Below are 19,286 nucleotides of genomic sequence, written 5' to 3'. Positions count from 1 at the left end.
AGCCCAAAGCAATCCTAATTGATACAGATTGATTTTTTTCCCTCTCGGTGCTCTGCTGCTCTCAGTGTTACTTTTATCTGTTGTGGCAGCAAAATGGCTAAAGTTTTTATCAATAGACCACACAGGCCAGAGGTGAAAGAACACTTAGAAGTCCAGCATCCCAAATAAAAGTCCTGAGAGTCAACTTGATTGGACTAGCCTAGGCTGTTTACTCAGCCTTGAACCCATGATGGTGATCAGGATAGGAATGCATTGATTAGCTTATGCCCTTCATGTCTGCTCTTGGAACTGGGGATAGGTCAGGTTCAAAATAAAATCTGGATTCTTTTAGTCATTGTTGGTGCCTTGGTCATATCCCCTAGCCCACCTGGGTGATCACCTCCATCTTTGATGGACAGTTTCCATATACACTGAAGGTTTCCTATCTTAAGCACCTGTTCCTCTCTGCTGTGGATAGTCTCTGGTCATGGGAGCATGGAGAAGGCTGGAACTAACCAATTCCCAGGAGCAATGCTCAACAGATGAAGGGATTTGGTGGATAATTACTTCTCTAGGTTTCCTTACCCTTACTGGGACAATCCTAAGTTATGTTCTACATCTCTGTTTTCCAACACAGTAGCTAAAAGCCACGTGCAGCTATTTACATTTAAGTCAATTAATATTAGATAACATTAAAAATTCATTTCCTAAGTTATACCAGCCTCATTTCAAGTACGCAATAGCCACTAGTGGCTACGATATTGGACAGTGCAAATATATAACATTTCCATCACACAGGTCTTTTGGACAATGCTATTCTACACATTCTCTGAGTGTCCTTATCACAACTAAGCACCCCTTGACCACTTATTAATTTATCCTTATTGGCTTACTGCCCTTTCTCGTTTCATTCCTTCACATCTTCACTGGGCTTCTTGGAATCAACTTCCAAATAAGCTTCTTGCACCCAAATCTCTGTCTCAGTGTTTACTTTCTGGGGAACCCTACTAACATCATACTCTCAGGAATAGGAAAGGGAGGATAGGATATTGTTGATTACCAACAAATGTCCTTTACATCCTGGTTACTCAAAGTGTGGTCTCTGGACAGGAATTTGTTAGAAAAGCAGAATCTCACACTCTGCCCCAGGCCTACTGAATCAGTATCTGCATTTTAAGAAGATTCCCAGGTGATGGGTAGGCACACTGAGGTTTGAGATGTCCTGCTCTCTGGGTCTCTTAGATAGGAGGGGTGGGTGGGAAAGCAGAACTGAGAAAATTTACCCACCCAACTGTGACTGCCATTTAAACAGGGTTTTGTTTTGGTTTTTGTTTGCCTAAAAGCTCCAAAAAAGTATATTTCACCATTTTTTATTTCAATACTTTGATGTCTTTATCAATGTTTGAATATATATATGTATATATTTATTATTATATTATTATTACAATTATTTTATATATATTTTTCATTTTTGTCTTGGGTCTTCTGGCCCACTAACTTGAAGCCCCCTTTTCTTCCTAGGCGCCAGGACCTGAGGATAAAAGCTCACTCTGACCTTTAAATTGACCTCTTCAGCACTGATTTTCCTTTACTGTCTGCACAGGGCCTTTACATTCCCAGTTAAGCGCTTTATCATAAGGTGATCAGGGAGCGATGTACCTGACAAGGTTTTTACCCTGATGGACTTTCACATCCAGTAAGGGAATAAAACCTCTCTTCTAAAGACAATGGGATTCTCTATCTAGAGCCAAATTTGGTCTAATTAGCTGGCTCTGAGGTTTGTGGTGGCAAGTCTTCCGGAAGTTAATAATGCTATTTTGAGAATACATGTATGTTGCCTGCTTAATGAACATGATGATGGGAACATAAACTATTTTTCATTCTGCTAAGAAAGACTTTATCCCTATTCCCCATCTCACGTCTCAATGCTAGACTTGCTTTGTTTTTAGTTAACTTATGTTCAAATCACACTTTCATTAGTGTTAATTCGGTGGCTTTTGCAATGTTCTTTAAATCTTCAGCTAGCAAGTGGCTTGCTTCCTGCTTAGATCTGATGGAGGCCTTTTATTTTGCTCAGAAATGTCTTTTGATGATTGGCCTGAATGACACAGGAATGTCTCACACCACACACTTACATTTTCACTTGAAATGCGTCTGGATTGAACATCTTTTGCAGATATTTCTCCAGCATTCGTTGAAGGATAACTAGCCTGCCTCTATCTGTGCAACCTGAGCGCTGTTCGATTCTTGACCCTCATAAGGACATCGTAACCTTATCTACTGGTAAGACGTGAGAAAAACATTATGTGACTGCTAAGTCTTCTGAAACCTTGAAAATTTGATTGCTAGATATTGAAGTCTACAAAACAATTTGAGCAACTTTACGATCAGGCCTGATACTCAGTTATTTTGGCAAATAAAATGTTACTATTTAAAATATTGAAATCCTTCCATACTGGCTGTTAAGGGTCCCCTGCAGTAAGTCCCCCAATCCGCACACCCTGCCCCTCTACCTCAGCTGCTACAGTCTTTTCCCAAAACCATTCCTTCCTCCCACCACCATTTCACCAGAACCTAGCATCAAAGAATTAGTACTTGGCCTACCAGGCCCCCCAAGACCCTGCTCTGGTGCCGGTGACCCATGGCTGACTTGACTTCCCGTAAGTTGGTTGGCAGGTGCCCTGCTGTTATAGGTTGTATAGTTTTCCTATCACCCCTGTGAGGACTTCTTGCTTTCCCTACCTAGCACTTGAACAACTTTCAAAACATTCAGAAAACAGCTCTGAAATCTTAGAAATGAGGTTCCATTTGGAAGAGTAATGGGTTGACTTTAAGATGATAAGAGTATCAGGCCACCTTCATCTGGATGAGTGCAATATTCTTTATTATTATTATTGTTGTTGTTATTATTATTATTATTTTTGGAGGCAAGACAAGAATTGAGAAAATGGGACTCTGGTCTTTTATTTCTTAATTTTTTGAAATATTTTATTTTATTTTGTATTTAATTTAATTTAATTTAATTTTATTGGGGGGGTACTCTGGTGTTTTAAAATGTAAAATCCAATCTTCCTCCAGACTTTGCATCATGTTCTTATTCCATTCCAGTTCCTTGAGGTTCACAGAAAATGAGACCAGGAAAAGCGGAGGTGAGAGCAGGTTTCCGGCTTCCTCTTTGAGATGCCTTTAGGGCCCCCTAGTGGCTGTTTTAAGACAGTTTTGTTTTGTTTTGTTTTGTTTTGTTTAGGATTAGGTCTCCTTGACCCTGATTAAAAAAAAAAAAAAAAAGACCTTTCTGAATTTCTCCTGTGATAGGTGCAATGAGTGTGTGGAGAGAAATAGATAACGGTTAGTTTAAAGGGCTCAATATTTTTTCACTTCTCAGTTCTTAGCAAAAGCAGTGCAGAATCTTTAGAAATAACAGATATATCACCTTACATATTTTATTCTGCATTTCTCATACTATATTATGTCATAGCTGAAATCCTTTTAAGACATTTATATCCTGGTTTGTGTCAAAGGGCTATAATTCATAGGTAAGTACATCTTACCTTAGGCTTTATACACACACACACACGCACCTATCCATCCCATTGGTGGGGCAAAGGGATTCTTTTTATGTGGGGCTTCACATGATATTAACTAACAGAAGGGCTCCGTTTGTGGAATATTTCACTCTGACAACATTCCTATCATTTAGAACATTAGATATGCCACCGACTTCAAACACTGCAATACTGAACTGATAGAGCAGAGCTTTATGCATTAAGGTGCCTATTGACTGATGCAAGTAATTTTTGTGAGATCCTCTAATAATGAAATATGTCTTCAGTGTATCTTATTGACCAGAGTGAATATTGCTCCCTCTCTCACTGTGGTCATGTTTTTCTTTCTAAAATCCAATCTAGACAACGCACTACCCTTCGGTAATTATAATTGAGATGTTTCTTTACCAGATGCTTATCTTTTAGTTAGTTTCTGATATTATTCCATTATTTCTCCTTTGCTTGTAAATTTCAGGTCTCCCTTCCCTTCCTCAGTCACGTTACCATTATTAATATGCTAATGTATTGTAATAATGCATTTTACACCACTAACGAAGTGAAGCAATGCAATGAATAAAAAGCAAGCCCAAATTCTTGCTTTAACTTTACCCGGTTCCAGGGCGGGGGTTGGAGTAGGGGAGGAGGAAGAGTTGGAAGGACGGTCGACCCGCAAAAAATAAAAATGATCTTGTTTTCAGCGCGTTCTAGAACAGAGCTGCACGTCAGAGGAAGAACCGAGCAGCATTCGAGCTAAAAGGATTGGCATTAAACTTTGACACTTTAATGGTCTCTAGGATATTAGATAATATTTTATCATAAAACGCTCTTCTCCGACACGGTAGTGACATCAAAACCAGATACGATCTCCTATCCCTGCAAACCTGAAGCGTGAGACTCAGCCCCGCGGAGATAAGGCAGCAGGACCCCAGCTTCACAGTGAACTTATCCTGAAGCTCCAGAGCAAGCGTTTTTTACTTCTTCGCCGGGGACGCTGCTGTGTAACGGCTACCTTCTTTTTTTGCATTCTCCTCTGCTCGGTCTGCCGCTGAGATTAGGTAAACAGCGCTCCGGAGCTGGGGAAGAGCGGGTGGTGGTGCACGAGGGGTGGGGGTGGGGGGTATTGGGGCGGGGGGTCGTTGCCTAAAGTGGCTGGAAGGAAGGGAGGGCATGGCGGAAGGGTCCCGGCTGTGTTGAGCTGAAGGCCGAGAGTGGGGTTACTTGGCGGGAGCCAGGTCCCGAGCGGAGTGAGGGACCAAACCTCCGAAACCCTTGGGCCCCCAGCCTGACCTCTGGGGAGTGTGGTCGGTACCGCAGCCCCAGCTCGGCGTCCTTTCCTTATGCACCCCCCCTCCACCCCCATGCCTTGCACTTTATCTCTGCTTTTGCATCCTTTCCCTGCCCCTTCCGAGAGTAAGGTGGGCTTCCCGTTGCCTCGTCTAAGCCCTAGGGCCGAGAAAGAGAGAGAGGCACGCGGAGGCGAGGCTGGGACCCGACACCCGCCGGGCGGGGAGGGGTGGGGACCCGGGAGGGAAGGGGACCCCAGAAGCCCTGGGACGAGCTGAGGAAAAACCCGGGAGCTGGATCGCGCGCCGGAGCTCCGGTCTCCCAGTCAGAGTTGCCCATCCCTCTGCGTCCTTCTCTCCCGGCCTGTTCTCCCCTCCTTTGGGTTTTTCTCTCCAGGCCTCCTCCTTCCATCCATTGTCACACCCCCGCCCCCTTTGCCCAGCCGATTTCACCCACTCCTTCCGTAGCTTCATAGCTTCGGAGGACTCTCGGCGCCCCACTCTCGGCTTTAGGGCTGGGAAGCTGGAAGTCCATTCAGTGGGATGTCGCGCGCGGGGCTCGTGTGCCGGGAAGGAGAGCAAGAATGAAATCGGAACGGGAAGGGGCGTGTTGTGCGTGCATGGGTGTGTGGGGGGGGGCAAAAAAAATGCAGTTTTCCCGAAAGAACAGGGAGCCTTGGACCGGATTCTTGGATACAGAGCCGCGAAGAATGCTGTCAAAGCCCTTCATCGTGGCTCCTCGCAGCCTCAGGCTGCCCCATACCCTGCCCACCTCGGAGAGAAGCGGCGACCCGAGTAGAAGTGGAGGCGGGGAAACTTCCTACTTCCCACGACGGCGGTTTTGTACAAGGGGAAGTGGACAGGCTGCACGGCCCTGCGAGCCTGCCGGCGTCTAGACAGCGGCAGCTGCGGACCCGTCCCTCTTCCCTTCCCCCTCTTTCCGCGAGGCTGGCCAAGCCCGAGGCGGCCAGGAGCCGCCGGGGTGGGGGGAGAAGGGCGGGGAGCTCCCAGCTTGCACCCTTTCATCCGGACCCCGGCCGGAATCCCGGCTCCGGGTGTTGCTTCCACCCGCGTGCGAGCAAGCTGGAGAAGTAGAAGGGAGGAGCCTCGCGCGAGGGGGCGGAGCCCAGGCGGGGGTGGCCTCTCAATCCGTGCGACTGCGGCGCCTGCCATTGGCCGGCCTCGCCGTCACGGGGTGGAGGCGGGCGCCGAGGCGCGCGCTGGCCCCGCCCCCGCCCGGAGCCCGGCCCGGGCTCGCGGTCCCCCCCAGCTGCACAGACATGACACAGACACACAGTCACTGCAGCTGCTGAGCGAGCCCGGCGTTCTGGGCACGCGGCGGCGGGGCCAGCCCGGAGCCCGGACCCCAGCGTCCGCCCGCCCGCCCCCCCCGCCGGCCCCCGCGCCGCGGCCCCCGCCTGGCCAGGCGCGGGAGGCGGGGATCGCGCGCCGGCTCCGGCCAGCGGCGCCCGGCTGCCGGCGGCGGCTGCAGCGGCCGCCCAGCTCCGAGCGCCGGGCGCTCGGGGAAGCCGGCGCGTCTCGGAGGCGGCGGCGGCGGCCGAGGCCGGCGAGCGCTCCCGGCGGCAGCGGGGCCGCCCGCCTCGGCTCCCCGCACCCACCGCGCTGCGCCCCGCCTCCGCTCCGGTGACCTTCCCGGGGCGCCTCCCCCGGCCCCGCGCCCCCGGTCCCGCGCCCCAGGCCGGGGCGAGGCCCTCTCCAGCGCCTCCTTCGCGCGGAGTCGCGGGCGGGCGGGCGGCGCAGGCCCGGGGGGAGGGGGCGCCGCGGCCGGCTGCAGCCTCTCAGTCGCCGCGCTCGGCGTCCGGCCCGGTCGGACTGCCGCTGCCCCGCCGCCGCGCGGAGCCCCGGCGCCCGAAGCTGGGGGCGCGGCCGCGCTCGCCTCGCGGGGCCGGGAGCGGGCAGGCCCTGCCCTGAAGGGGCGAAGCGGCGGGGAGCACGGGAGGTGGAGCCGGCCCCGGCGGCCGCCCCGCGTCTCTCCCCAGCGCCCCCTTTCCGGACCCAGCCCGTGGCGGACGCAGGCCCCTGCCCATGCGGGGCGCCCCCGGCTCGGAAGAGTCCCTGGGGCAGGGAGCAGCTCCAGGCAGCGGCGCCAGAGGGAGAGAAAGAAGGGACAGTGCTCAGCTTGGGCGGCCCGGACCCTCCCCGCAGCGTTTGGAGCCGGGGGCCGCCCCGAAGTCTGCGCTTGGCACCGCCGCTTGAACTAGGGCAGCGCCTGCTGGGACCCCGACCCGGACCCCCTGCGCCTTGTAGGCGGCGGCGGCGGGGCCGCCGCGCCACCCTGCTCTTCCGCGGTCTCTCTGTGTTTGGCGGCAGTCACGGCCAAGGTAAGAGCCCGGGGATGCTTGAGAGCCTCGGCGGGGGCGCCCTGGTGAGCGGCGCCGGACAAGTTCTCCGAACCTGTAGCTGGTATCCCCTGTGAGGGCACACCCTCAGCTCCTGGGTCAGGAGCCCTGGACAGGCCGGAGGTGCAAGTCCACAAGTCTCTGATGTCCCCAGGACCCTTCTCAGGGACTGCCCCGCTCCTAGGCACATAGGCTGCTAACCGGGGGCAAGCAAGGAGGAGTTTCCCGTCCACACCGGGAGGTGGTGTGCCCGAATCTCGCACCCCCACCCCCCTAGTCCCCGCAGCTTGTTAGCTGTGGGCACCTGTGCTTTGGGGATCCTACTGCGTTTTTCGCTCTCCCTCTTGGGTGATCTTTACCTGCCTTTCCTGGTGTGATGCTGTAAAGAACTTTTCTTTGCTCCTTGTGGTAGAGAGTCAAGGCGATTTAGGGTGAGTAGCCAGAGCTTTTTGTCCCTCTATAGGACAGAGTGGTTGGATGGCAGCGCTCTCTGTAGAGAGGAAACCTAAGCAGAGTGGCCGTCCTGTTAGACAAAGCTGCTTACGATGAGAGATCAGTGTATGGCGATCCAGGCATTCCTGTGACTGTCTCTGTTGCTGAAGGGTGCAGTGACTGACTCCAAAGTTCGTGCATCCTTAAGTTATTTTGTTTATTGCTCTATTACCTTCTTTAACATTTTCCTTTTTAAGGAACCTCAGTCCTACAAGGCTGTCCTTGCCAGTTTAAAATTTATTAAACCTTTGAGGTTTCCCTGGAACAATCTGATTTTAAATGGGTCACTTAGGAGGGAACAGATTGTCTCTCTTACATTGAATCCATCCCCCGGGTGACCCTGTTTAATGGGGATGGATTTTTCTCGTCCCTGAGCTGGTGTACCTCGGTTGAGCAGGTTTCTGTTGAATTCCGAATCTGTGAATTTTGTCACTCAGTCCATTAAAATGATCTCCTGAGGGAGCAAAATAGCAGCTTACATTTTCTGTGAATGTCACAGGAAGTTTTACAGGGTCTTATGTAAGTTCCCCAAGAGAGCACTCAGGCTCCTGCTTCTTTCTTGGGGGGTATGAGGTGGGGCGGTCACCTCCCCTAAATGCAGATCGGTCCGTCTCTGACACAGGTGGAAACCCAAAGTGCTTATTCACTCCGTGGATGCAGTCACTTCAGGCTCATTTTTCTCCTTACCTTGCTTGTCTTCCCTCCCCAGGAGTCAGCTTTGGTAGACTTAAGACAAGGGAAGGTTCTAAATTAGGAAAGGAATAAGTGGTGTTTTCTTTTCGCATCTCTCACAAATGGGTGACATGAATGAATTACTCACGGGCATGAGTCCTCACTGGGGATAAAAAACAAAACAAAACAAAACAAAACCTGGCTTTAAGGTTTCACACATCTTAGTATACCTTTATATTTCAGGAGTGTTTTACTTCAGTGAAAATTGTTTGAGGAGAACACACGTTTATCGAGGCTGGCCCTGTTAATTCCACACCAGGAAGAAAACTAATTGGAACAGAGAGGCAGAAGTTGTCAAGATTTAGGTGTTAGTGGGTTTTCAAGTAGTGGCAAGGACAGGAAACAAATCTGCCCAGTTGGATAGAGAGGTGTTCAAAGCAAATGTTGGATCACTCTGGAGTGGGCAGTCATCCACTGACAAGTATGGGTTCTTTTCCTTCACGTAGTGAAGCGTGCTGGCTAGTGGGTTAACTTTTTAGTGTGAGGTAATGCAGATCATATTGGCTTTTAAACCAGATATAAGGGCCTTGGAAATGACAGGTCAGGTTTTCCGGTCTCCTCCTAAGTCCCAGAGAGCTTCCATCTCTTTGGGGAGATGTGAAGGTTTCCTTGGGGTTCTGGGTTCCTGAGCTGTGCTTTAATGTGGATGCAGAATGCAGGAGCGTCTCCATCCTTCAGCCACTTACAGTAGCAGGACACTAGGGGGACTAGTCTTCTGTTCTACCACCAAGAAAACACAAGGACCCATGTTACAAAAGGCTGTGGTTTATCTTTAGGCTCCTGAACTTGACTTTTTTTGGTACCTGATGTATGCTTGCATGAATGAGTGGATTCCAAATGCTGAATGATGGGTCTCATCACATCTAAAGTGTCATTTCGACAAGTCAGGACTGGTTAACTGCAAAGTACTGAGTATATGAGGGCTATACATTTCAGGAGATAGAACTTCCTGCAGACTCCATCCTTTGGGCATTAGACCATGCTAACTTTGTGTTCCCTGAGGGTTTGTGATCAGAACTGCCTTTTTTTTTTTTTTTTTTTTTGGTTTTGGACTGCATGTCACCTGTAGTCTTCATAAAAATCCCATAAAATCATCCATCCTAAATGGAGTCTAGAGTCAATTCCATCAAACTTGAAATTTCTTACTGTCATCCCTTAAAAATACATACCTTGTATTTTTATACATATAACCTTCGACAGTCTGGTTTGCACTTTTGTCTCAGATGCTCTCTACTCTTTTAACAGCATTAAGTCATTAACATCTAGGTTTCTTCCAGCAGAATTGGAAGATAATTCTATTTTGCTGAAGAACAAAGCCCCATTGCCCAGGCTTACCTTATCCACGTGGCCAAGTCTTATCAAAGCTGACTCCAGAGGTGGGCAGGCAGAAAAGGTGAGAGGCAGGATCCAAGAAGAGATTACCCTGCTCAGAATACTGGCACCAAAGAAGGCAAATGTCACCAAGATTTGAGACTCACAGTTTTCTAAAAGCCCCAACTCAGCATATGGAATTAGACTCAGTGTTTGGAACCTGTGAACCTATGTGAGTTTTTACATTTTCCTGAACTCTGGGGTCTGGTAGACCACATTTGTGATCTTTTATCCATATGTGTAGTGCATATTTAGGTAGTTTGAAGGGAGCTATTGTTGTGGTCTAAGGAAAACTGTCAGCATAAAGCTTTATTTCTGCTATTAAAGCTTTATAGTTGTTTCTCATAGGCACAGTATAGCCAAGGGGTGAGAGATTGGAGCAGGAAAATACTATTAAATTTGTCATTGAGCATCAACTGGTGAAAACTGGTCTTGGAAAAGATATATATGTGGTCCTAAGGCATGAATGAAGTCTTGTGAATTTCAGGGAAGCCAGGTGGCAGAGAGAGAGTAAGAAGCTGAGGCAGAATTCTGGTCTTCCTTGGGGTCTGTGAATAATGGGAAGGCATCTTTGAACCAGAGTTCTCAGAGAGTAGGGAGCATGCAAGATCGGGGGCCGGGGGTCGGGGTCAGTAAGTCCCAGGGGACTGAGAGCTCCAGGCACCCAGCCACTGACACCCTTGCTAACTTGCTGTGTGACATTAGAATACTGCTTGACCTCTCTGGGCTTCAGGCAATACAGCCAGCTCACAGGATCCGCGGGTGGTGTTGAGGCTTTGCGGCTCTCCTCCAGCGCATTTGACATTGAGAGGTCCTCGGGCACTCCCTTCCTCTCTGACCACATCGACCCTTGGAGGGCAGTAGGCGGCAGCCAGTAAACTTACAACATAAGCAAATGTATTTTAGAAAACGTTTCTCCTTTTAACTCAAATAGTAATTGAACATCTATTATGTGGCAGATGCCATGCTCCACTTGGAGGCTGCAGAGGTTTCACATTTCGTTCAGGGAAGCAGAAGTCCAGGGAACGAACCATTATCATGAGCTAAGTGCTGTTTTATAGGTTTGTGCAAAGGACGAGTTTGAGTTTGCCAGAGGAGTAGAAAGGAAGGGTGTCCCAGCTAGAAAGAACAGCATGGAAACCTTAAAGTATGTACTGTGTATGGAGAACAGTCATTAGTTAATGTGGCTGGAAGGTGTTCTGGGAGAGGGGAAGCCTGGTGTTAGAAGGGAGATAATTTAATAGGATTCCACGCTGGGGACTAGCTTCATGCTCCCTGTATTCAAATGGTGACAAGAATGGTTTCTGGATAAGATCCCAGAGTACCGGTTGATTATCCCACATTGTTAATAAAAACAGGAAAAGGAATTTTCTTTTTTTGTCCTTTATCCTTCTACATTGAGCACTTTGCCTGTTCTTTAAAAAAAACTGTTAGAATGCAAGTAAAGGGTCCCTTATCAACCTTAAGTCTGCCCTCTTGTGTACGTGCATTCCACTGGGGCTTTCATTATGTGATTATGCAGCAGTGGGAGAAATGACAATGTTACTTGACAAATGATACAGTATGGGGGAAAAGTCCTTCTCTCTGAGAACAAATTCCATTGTGTCAGATGGGCTTCTCGGTAGAGTTATGGCCACGTTTAGCACTAGAGCAAGGTTCTGGTATTTGAGTCAGTTCAGTTCTGGCCTAAACTTTCTTTGCTGTTGGAAAAGGAAGAGTTTATTAATGAGGACGAGTGTGTGTGCATGCCTGTGTGCATATGTGTTTGTGTATGTGTGTGTGTGTTGTTGGATGAGCAAACTGTATAGTGAAGAAGAAAAGCAACAGTGTAACTGCTGGAGGATGTTAGGGAGAAAGGAAAATCACAGTTGCAGCAGTGAGCCCCAGGGCAAAATATATTTAGGTTTTTTTCAGATATAGGAGCCAGAAAATGGAGGGAAAAGAAGCCTGTGTGTGTGTTTTGCCTGTGTCATCTTTACCTGTGTTGAGTGGGAGGCAGGGTGATTTAAGTAAAATCAGGAGATCTGGGTCTAGTCTTGCATCATCTGTTGCTAACTTGCTGTGTGACATTAAAATACTGCTTGACCTCTCTGGGCTTCAGGCATTGTCTCTATACATCAGTTCTGTACCTTGCAGCTAGGAATTTAGGGCCCAGAGAGGGAATGGGTTTGCCTAAGTTAGTGGCAAAGCTCCGACTATTTAAGATTTCTAGCTCTGAAATGGGAAGAGGCCTGACCAGTTCAAAGGTGTACCCTATCTTGAAATATAAAACACCACGGGTAGACAATGCTGAAGAAAAGAAGCGTGAAGTCTTTGCTGTGTTGCTTGTAGATTCTCTGATCTCTCTCTCTGATATATTAGGCCATTCACACATAAGCATCTAGACTTGCCTGCTAATTTCTTAAGTAATATGAAAGCAACTTGGTTTTGATGTTACCTCTTCTTTGAGAACTACTTGAGAATTAAGTATGTTGTGATAAAAAGCAATGCTGAAAATTTTGATTGTCTTCAGTTGACCCTTGGGGATTTTGCAAAGTCTGGACTCTACCGTGGAAAGGGGAGCCCTTTCGTTTGCCCCATGGTAGGGGGTGTGTGTGCCATTTACCTTGTAGACAAGCTCTTGGGTGAGTATGAGGCAGGGATGTTTAGAAGAAAAACGGATGCAGAAAAGCAATCCGTGTAGATGCACAAGTTGGGAAAAATGAAAACCAATTTAATTTTATGCCTCCACATTTGTGTTCTAGAAAGAAGGGTTCTCTCTACTCAGGCATTGATTTCCTGGCTATAGAGGGCAGTGCTTATTGGAAAGAGGAGATTCAAAGTGAGTGCAATGTAAATATGACTTTTTAAAAAATTATTATTTCGATATTGATGCTAAATATCGGAGTGCCCTATTTTAGCAGAATTTGGCTTATAAAATTTGATTTTAAAGGCAAACACTTTAAGACAAATAATTGGGGTACAAAAGATTTTTATTTTACAAAAGGGATTCATAAAAGGCTCTTTTTAATAGCTAGTTCCTTTATTGTATTTCGAATTATTTGATTGAGACAATCATGATGGATGCTTTTGGGAGCCTTATCTGTTACATGAAACCAAGGATTTTTTTAATACAAACTTCAAATGTTTTAACATATAACTCCCTATGTTCACCTGCCAGGGACCCTAATATGGAACTGTATTACTGAAAGAAGTCTGATAGTTATATCAACTTTCATAACCACTAACCAGCACCTACCGTTCCCTTACTAACCCAGTTACTTGAGGGCAGATTTACTTGTTTAACTGCTGTTCTTCCTGGAGGTAGCAGTCCTAACTACACACCTGTCTGAGTTCCTTAACTGCTCCCACTGAGGTTCTACCTCTAAGAATATATCAAGAACAGAAGTGGTTTAAAAAGTAAATTAGGTAACGGGGCTCCTGGGTGTTTCAGTTGGTTAAACGTCTGCCTTCCGGCTCAGGTCCTGATCTCAGGGTCCTAGGGTCTCACTGCTCATGCTCCCTGCTCAGCGGGGAGTCTGCATCTCCCTCTCCCTGTGCCTCTCCCCACCACTCCTGCACGCTCTCTCTCTCTTTCTCAAATAAATAAATAAAATCCTTTAAAAAATTAAAAAAATAAATTAGGCAAGAGTTTCTAGGATTCTGAGTTTTCATAATTGCGGAGACATGAATTAATTGGCTTCAGAGGTGATAAACGTAGGAGATGTTCAGAGCATGCTAGCCTACTGGTTCTTCCTTTGCTGCAACTGAGATATCTAGGGCTTTTTTGGTTTTTGTTCCTTTATCTTTTATGAAAGTTTCCAGAAAGGAATTTGTTCTAGGAATGAAATAAAATGTAAGGCGTTTGAGGCTCCAGAGGTAATTTGGGGCAACCTGGAGTTGTAGATAATCACAGGCTGGGGCTGGAGTGGAAAGTGCCATATCACCGGTAATTTTAGCCTGTCTTGTCACATTATGGGGCTGCGCTTTGGAAGGGCAGCAAATGAAGATGGAGATGGAGCCCTGACTACAGGGAGAGGTCTGCTTTTCACATAGTCCTTTTTTGAAGTACCAAGGCCAACTGGGAAGAAGGGGCTTGCTGATCTTTCCATGGAAGAAGCAGTAGAATTTAGGAGGATTTAGAGCAGAACATAGACATGTGGGCATTTCTTTCTTCCTGTTTTTTTTTTTCTTTTTCTTTTTTTCATTTAAATCCAGCAGGGAATCCTGGGCTCTCCAGTGTGATTGTGTGGTTAGGGATTGCCTTGGATACATCGGTCACCGATTTATTATTGAGTAAGGTTAACATTTCTGTGGTTCCTGGGAAACACCCCTTCCCCCCTTTTGTTTCCAGAACAGTTGCGTCTATCCTTAGTATGCCAGCCTCCTTGACTGATGTGAGCGCTCATCTGGGAATGGCATTTCCTGGTTGTTGCAGGAGCCAAGGGAGGTTCAGGCAGAGTGAATCAGCAGGTAGGGCTTTTCCCCTGCCTGCAGGCATGGTGCCCCGTGCTTAGTAGGTCTGCACAAAATAAGGAGTGTGGCCACACAGAACGATTTGTTTGTTGAATGAACAAGCGGTCGTGTTCTCAGTGCTGCTGGGGGGGTGGGGGGTGGGACGTGCCAGGAGAGGGAGGGCGCGTGAACATCAGTGGACGTACAGACTTGAGGCCTCTCCAGGAAGATGTTATTTTAAAAATGTGAAGGACATTTCAGGTCAGCAAACTGAACTCTCTTTGGGGTCATTGTTGTGGTTCAAACGCTGATGGCTTTGTCACAAGGCAGGGGGAGTACAGTACCGTCATGCATGGCCGCTTTCCTTTGCTCTCACTTTGTGGGGATTTTGACTTTTCTGGCACCAGATGAATGGGCGTGCCCTAACGCCTGTCGAGTACCTGCCGGGTGGCCTGGAAAATGCCTGGAAAAGCGTGGATTGTTGCTGATGCTCTTCCCAGTGCTGGGGAGGGTGATTATGGAGTGACCTGGGGGGAGCTGGGGGGTGTGGCTCCCTTTGAGGAGGAGGGGGAGGAGGAGGAGGGCTTGGGAAAGCTAGGGAAGGCTGGAGCCTTCTGTCTCCTCTGGGAGACCTCTCCACTGCCATCTTGGTATCTGTTCTTTCTCTGTTTTCATGAATCACACCCCCGCCCCGCCCCGGGCTTTTCCATGTCGGAATTCTCTGCCCCAGGGGCAGAGCTGTCCTGTGGAGACACTGCAGGGCTGGAGGCGCCTTGGGTCCCATTGCACCAACGCCTTCCATTCATAGCTGTGGCTACTAAGGCCAGGGAGGTAAAGAGAATGATGCAGAGAGGAGGCGGGACCAGAACCCGGGCTTCCCGACCTCCCCACGCAGCCCGTGGCTCTGCCTTCTCACACCTGTGACTTCTAGGTGTCCGTCCTCAGCCCCTTCCCTTCCCTTGGTCTCTCTACGTCAGCCTGTTCCATACCCAAAAGCGTGTTCCTCAAGCGCCTCCTTCGTGCCAGGCTCTCTCCCGTTGGATCATTTTGTGCCATTTCAGCCTTTCAGCATGCCAGGCGGTGGGCGTGCTTACTCTCCCACTTGCAGAGTGTGGAAGCTTGAGGCTTGTCCAGGTCACACAGCCAGGAAGCGTGGGGCCAGGACTCAACTCAGTGTGCGGTCTCAGTGCTGACCTTGCCCTGGCTTCCCCACCTGTCTACACTGGCCGTCAGCTTAGCTTCCCCACTGTCTATGCTCTCCATCTGCCCTAGGACTCTGCAGGTCTTCTCTAGTCCTGGCCTCTTGGCTATTGCCTAAAAATGGCCCTTGTTCTCCCACTTGGTTCTGATACTGCTTCTCCCTTTTTTGGATCAGACTCCTCTATCCTCTGTCCTTTCGCTGTCCAGTCACCATCTCTCCTGCCTACAGGCCCCGGGCACTCCGTATATCCTTGTTGACATTTCCTTCACTCATTCAGCATCCACTCAGCCACCACTTCTCAGCCAGCATTCACTAAACTGTCACGATGTGCAGGTCTCGTCTTGACATCGGGACCAGAGGTGAGATCACCTGCCATCATCGGTAGCCTTGTCTTGGTGAGGGAGGTAGATGCTAATAAAGGCATGGACGAAGTACAGTGGGCGCAGTGTGTTGGGTAGCATTATGCTTGAGGGAGTCGAAGAAGAGAATGTTCGATCTGGGTCTTAGTGAATAGGAGATGGAAGAACAGTGTGGGAGGAGGCATTGCCCCCAAACCCTGAAGACTGTGCTTGTCTTCTAATGCTTGACTTTGTCAGTGTCCAGATACTTTTTTTTTTTAATATTTTATTTATTTGAGAGAGAGAGAGCACGCACAGGCAGGGGGAGTGGCAGGCAGAGGAAGAGGGAGAAGCAGGCTCCCCACCGAGCAGGGAGCCCGATGCGGAGCTCGATCCCAGGACCCTGGGATCATGACCTGAGCCAAAGGCAGACGCTTAACCGACTGAGCCACCCAGGTGCCCCAACCAGATACTTTTCTTATTCCCGTACTTGTGGGTCAGCTCCTTAAGCACTGTGGCTAGGTTAGCCCATCTGAGTACCTGTGGGTATGTCTTGCTACACTCCTGGCACTTAGGAATCCTAAAGTAATCATTCATTAAATTAAATTGAAAGCCTGCTGCACCTGCCCTCAAGAAACATAGTTGGAGAGATTTAAAGAATGTGTGATAAATTAAACAACAATGGAAGATTCAGACGAACAGGTTCAGAGCAAGAATAGAAACCATGCTGCAGTGCAGTGAATGGTTGGGGATTCTTGAAGCTGGATGGGAAAATCAGAGGCGGGAGTTTGCTTTAGCTGCTTAAACTCGGTGGAGGTAGGATTTGAGTTGGGTCTTTGGACGCAGGATGGTTAAAATCTGAACAGAAGATTTGCAGGGGAGGTCAAGGGTTAGGTTGACAAATAAGTATTTCTGGATTACAGGATAAGCCAGCTTGGGTTTCTGTTAGCAAGGAGTTGGAGGTGAACTTGGCAAGCTAGGTTGGGGGCTGTGGGCTCTTGGAAGGCAGGGTGACTTCTGATCAGGAGGATGGTGTATTCAAAGCTCTGTTTTAGGGGCGCCTGGGGGCTCAGTCGGTTAAGCATCTGCCTTCAGCTCAGGTCATGATCCCAGGGTCCTGCGATCGAGCCTCGGGTTGGGCTCCCTGCTCAGTGGAGAGCCTGCTTCACCCTCTCCCTCTGCCTGCCCCGCCCCCGCCTGCTCATGCTCTCTCTCTTTCAATCTCAAATAAATAAATAAAATCTTAAAAAAAAAAAAAGGCTCTGTTTTAGGAAGATGAGCCTAGTAACAGTATTGGGGTCAGACTTGAGTGGGGAGAGATGGAAGCTGGGAGGCCATTGAACAGGCTTTTGCCTTAGTTCATGCACGAAGCTGTGAAGACCACTGAGCTAGAACGGGTACGGTGGGGATGGAAGCTGAGAGGAGCTTCTGCACTTTTCTCCAATCCCCGTCATCGGTACGGAATTCTGAGATGGTTTTTGTTGCCCACCGGAAAGCGGCCTCATTGGAATAAAGTTTACTCTTGAAAGTAGCAGCAGTTCTTGAAACAGCACATTCTCCCTTGGTGTGGCTGGGCGTGGGGATGGGGCTTGGGTGAAAGTGCACTCTCCAGAGCTGCTTTTATTGGGGGGTTTGTTCCAACGAGCCCAGGGTAATAGAACAACCTTTTTCCTAGCCTTGGATGACACCCAGTAAGGGACGGAATAGAGACAATTCTTCTTTTCCTCATGAGTGGTTCCCAAAGCAGCTGCAGTGGGCTGAGAGCAAAACGGCTGGAGCTCTGACATCTGGGCTCCCGATCTACCTTAAAAGTAAAGCTGTGCTGTGCTTCCTAGGACTGTTGGTGTTTCTCTGCCTGAGGATGGCTTTGCTGGGAGACAGCAGTACCCACCTTTCAGAATTGCCTCGGAAGCCATTCTGCATAACAGAGGTTTTCAAATAGACTAGCCTGATCCCTTATAGATAAGAGAGCCTTTATTTTTAATCTTTAAAGAACAAGGGCTTTTCTAGAATGTTCTGTGTATTTACACTCACTGGCTCACACTTGGGCCCTGGAAAATTCCAACTTTCTTTTTTTTTTTTTTTAAAGATTTTATTTATTTATTTGACAGAGATATTGCCAGAGAGGGAACACAAGCAGGGGGAGAGGGAGAAGCAGGCTTCCCACTGAGCAGGGAGCCCGATGCAGGGCTCGATCCCGGGACCCTGGGATCATGACCTGAGCCGAAGGCAGACACCCAATGACTGAGCCACCCAGGCGCCCCCTTCCAACTTTCTTATCAGGACACATAAAGCTTGTTATGAACTGGCCCCTGCGTTTCTCTGCAGCCGCATCTCCAGTCCCGGCCTCATTGTTTTGTTTTGTTTTGTTTTCTTACTGGTTATTTCCCCCCAAACCTGCCAAGCTGTGCACATACCTCTCCTTCTGCATGATAAGCTCTTTCCCTCTGTCTGCCTTAGGCCACCCCTGTTTTTCCCGCACAACCCAGCTCAGGCAGCCCTTTCTGCAAGGTTTTCCCAATGCTGGATGCTGAACTGCATCTGTGCCCCGTGCTGGTTTCTGCTTCTGCATATTGCATGCCATCCTCCCAGTGCTCTAGGCTGGCTGCCTTGCCAGAGCGCGTGAGCCCTCTGGTAAAGAGTGCTTCTTAGGACGGGGGGATCCTCAGTGTTTCACTGCAAGCCTGGACCAGGCTGTCTGCTCCCTGCACGGTGACAGTGGTGGTTATTTTGGATTTCATTTGCTGTCCAGGCATAATACAAACCCTTTCTTGCTGAACCTTGAGGACTCCAGTGCGCTGCCGGAGCACATGGGTTATGCGTGTGTGTGGATTAGCTTCTCATGGTTTCCCGAGTTGGAAGAGGGCACGCCCCCTTGCCTGTGACCAGCATGGCGATCATGCTGGCGGAGGGGGGGAAGGGACCCTTGCCACCTCTCCAGGCTGAGACCTGCCTTTCTCTACACCCTCCAGTCTGAATGGTCAAGTTTGGCCAGGGCAGAGCTTGAAGAACCTTTGTCTCCCCGCTGCTTCCCTTGTCTTGTCCTTCTTGGATGTCGCTGTGTGGCCACCATCCTCCCCACACCCTCTTCTCCCTGCTACCTTAACTTTCCATTTCTCTGCTCTCTCCATTTTCTCTGATCTTCAGCCTCCTCTTTCTTCTCCCCTTAGGTGTTTTATTTTTTTTTTTTTTAAAGATTTTATTTATTTATTTGACAGAGAAAGACACAGCGAGAGAGGGAACACAAACGGGGAGTGGGAGAGGGAGAAGCAGACTCCCTGCCGAGCAGGGAGCCCGACGCGGGACTCGATCCAGGGACTCCAGGATCATGACCTGAGCCGAAGGCAGTCGCTTAACCAACTGAGCCACCCAGGCGCCCCCCTTAGGTGTTTTAAACCCTGACGGAGAAGGTCGGCTCTTCCCTGTGAGTGTTTGATTCTTCCTGGCTATGCTGTTGGTCCCTAGGTGCTGATGGAGTCTTTGACCGTGGTTTCTGTTTACTGGGCTTCACATCCATCAGATGTCCTTTGGAGAACCCTTTGCAGAGTGGT

At 48.9% G+C, this 19,286-nt stretch overlaps 1 protein-coding gene across 2 annotated transcripts in view; it reads left to right on the top strand.

Annotated features, from left to right (window-relative positions):
- Positions 1-6,585: 6,585 nt before the first annotated feature.
- Positions 6,586-19,286, top strand: part of LARGE1 (LARGE xylosyl- and glucuronyltransferase 1) — a 451,673-nt gene continuing 438,972 nt past the window's right edge. Inside the window, exon 1 of one of the 2 annotated variants that reach the window (XM_081822373.1) lies at positions 6,586-7,149. The gene's annotated coding sequence lies outside the window, so the exon portion shown is untranslated. The remainder of the gene's footprint in view (positions 7,150-19,286) is intronic. The other variant, XM_081822370.1, reaches the window with a different exon arrangement.

The sequence above is a fragment of the Leptonychotes weddellii genome, chromosome 5, assembly GCF_054177405.1.
Source record: "Leptonychotes weddellii isolate Sample4059 chromosome 5, ASM5417740v2, whole genome shotgun sequence".
NCBI lineage: Eukaryota > Metazoa > Chordata > Mammalia > Carnivora > Phocidae > Leptonychotes > Leptonychotes weddellii.
The sequence above is the reverse complement of the archived record's forward strand: the minus strand, read 5'-3'. Positions and strand labels throughout refer to the sequence as shown.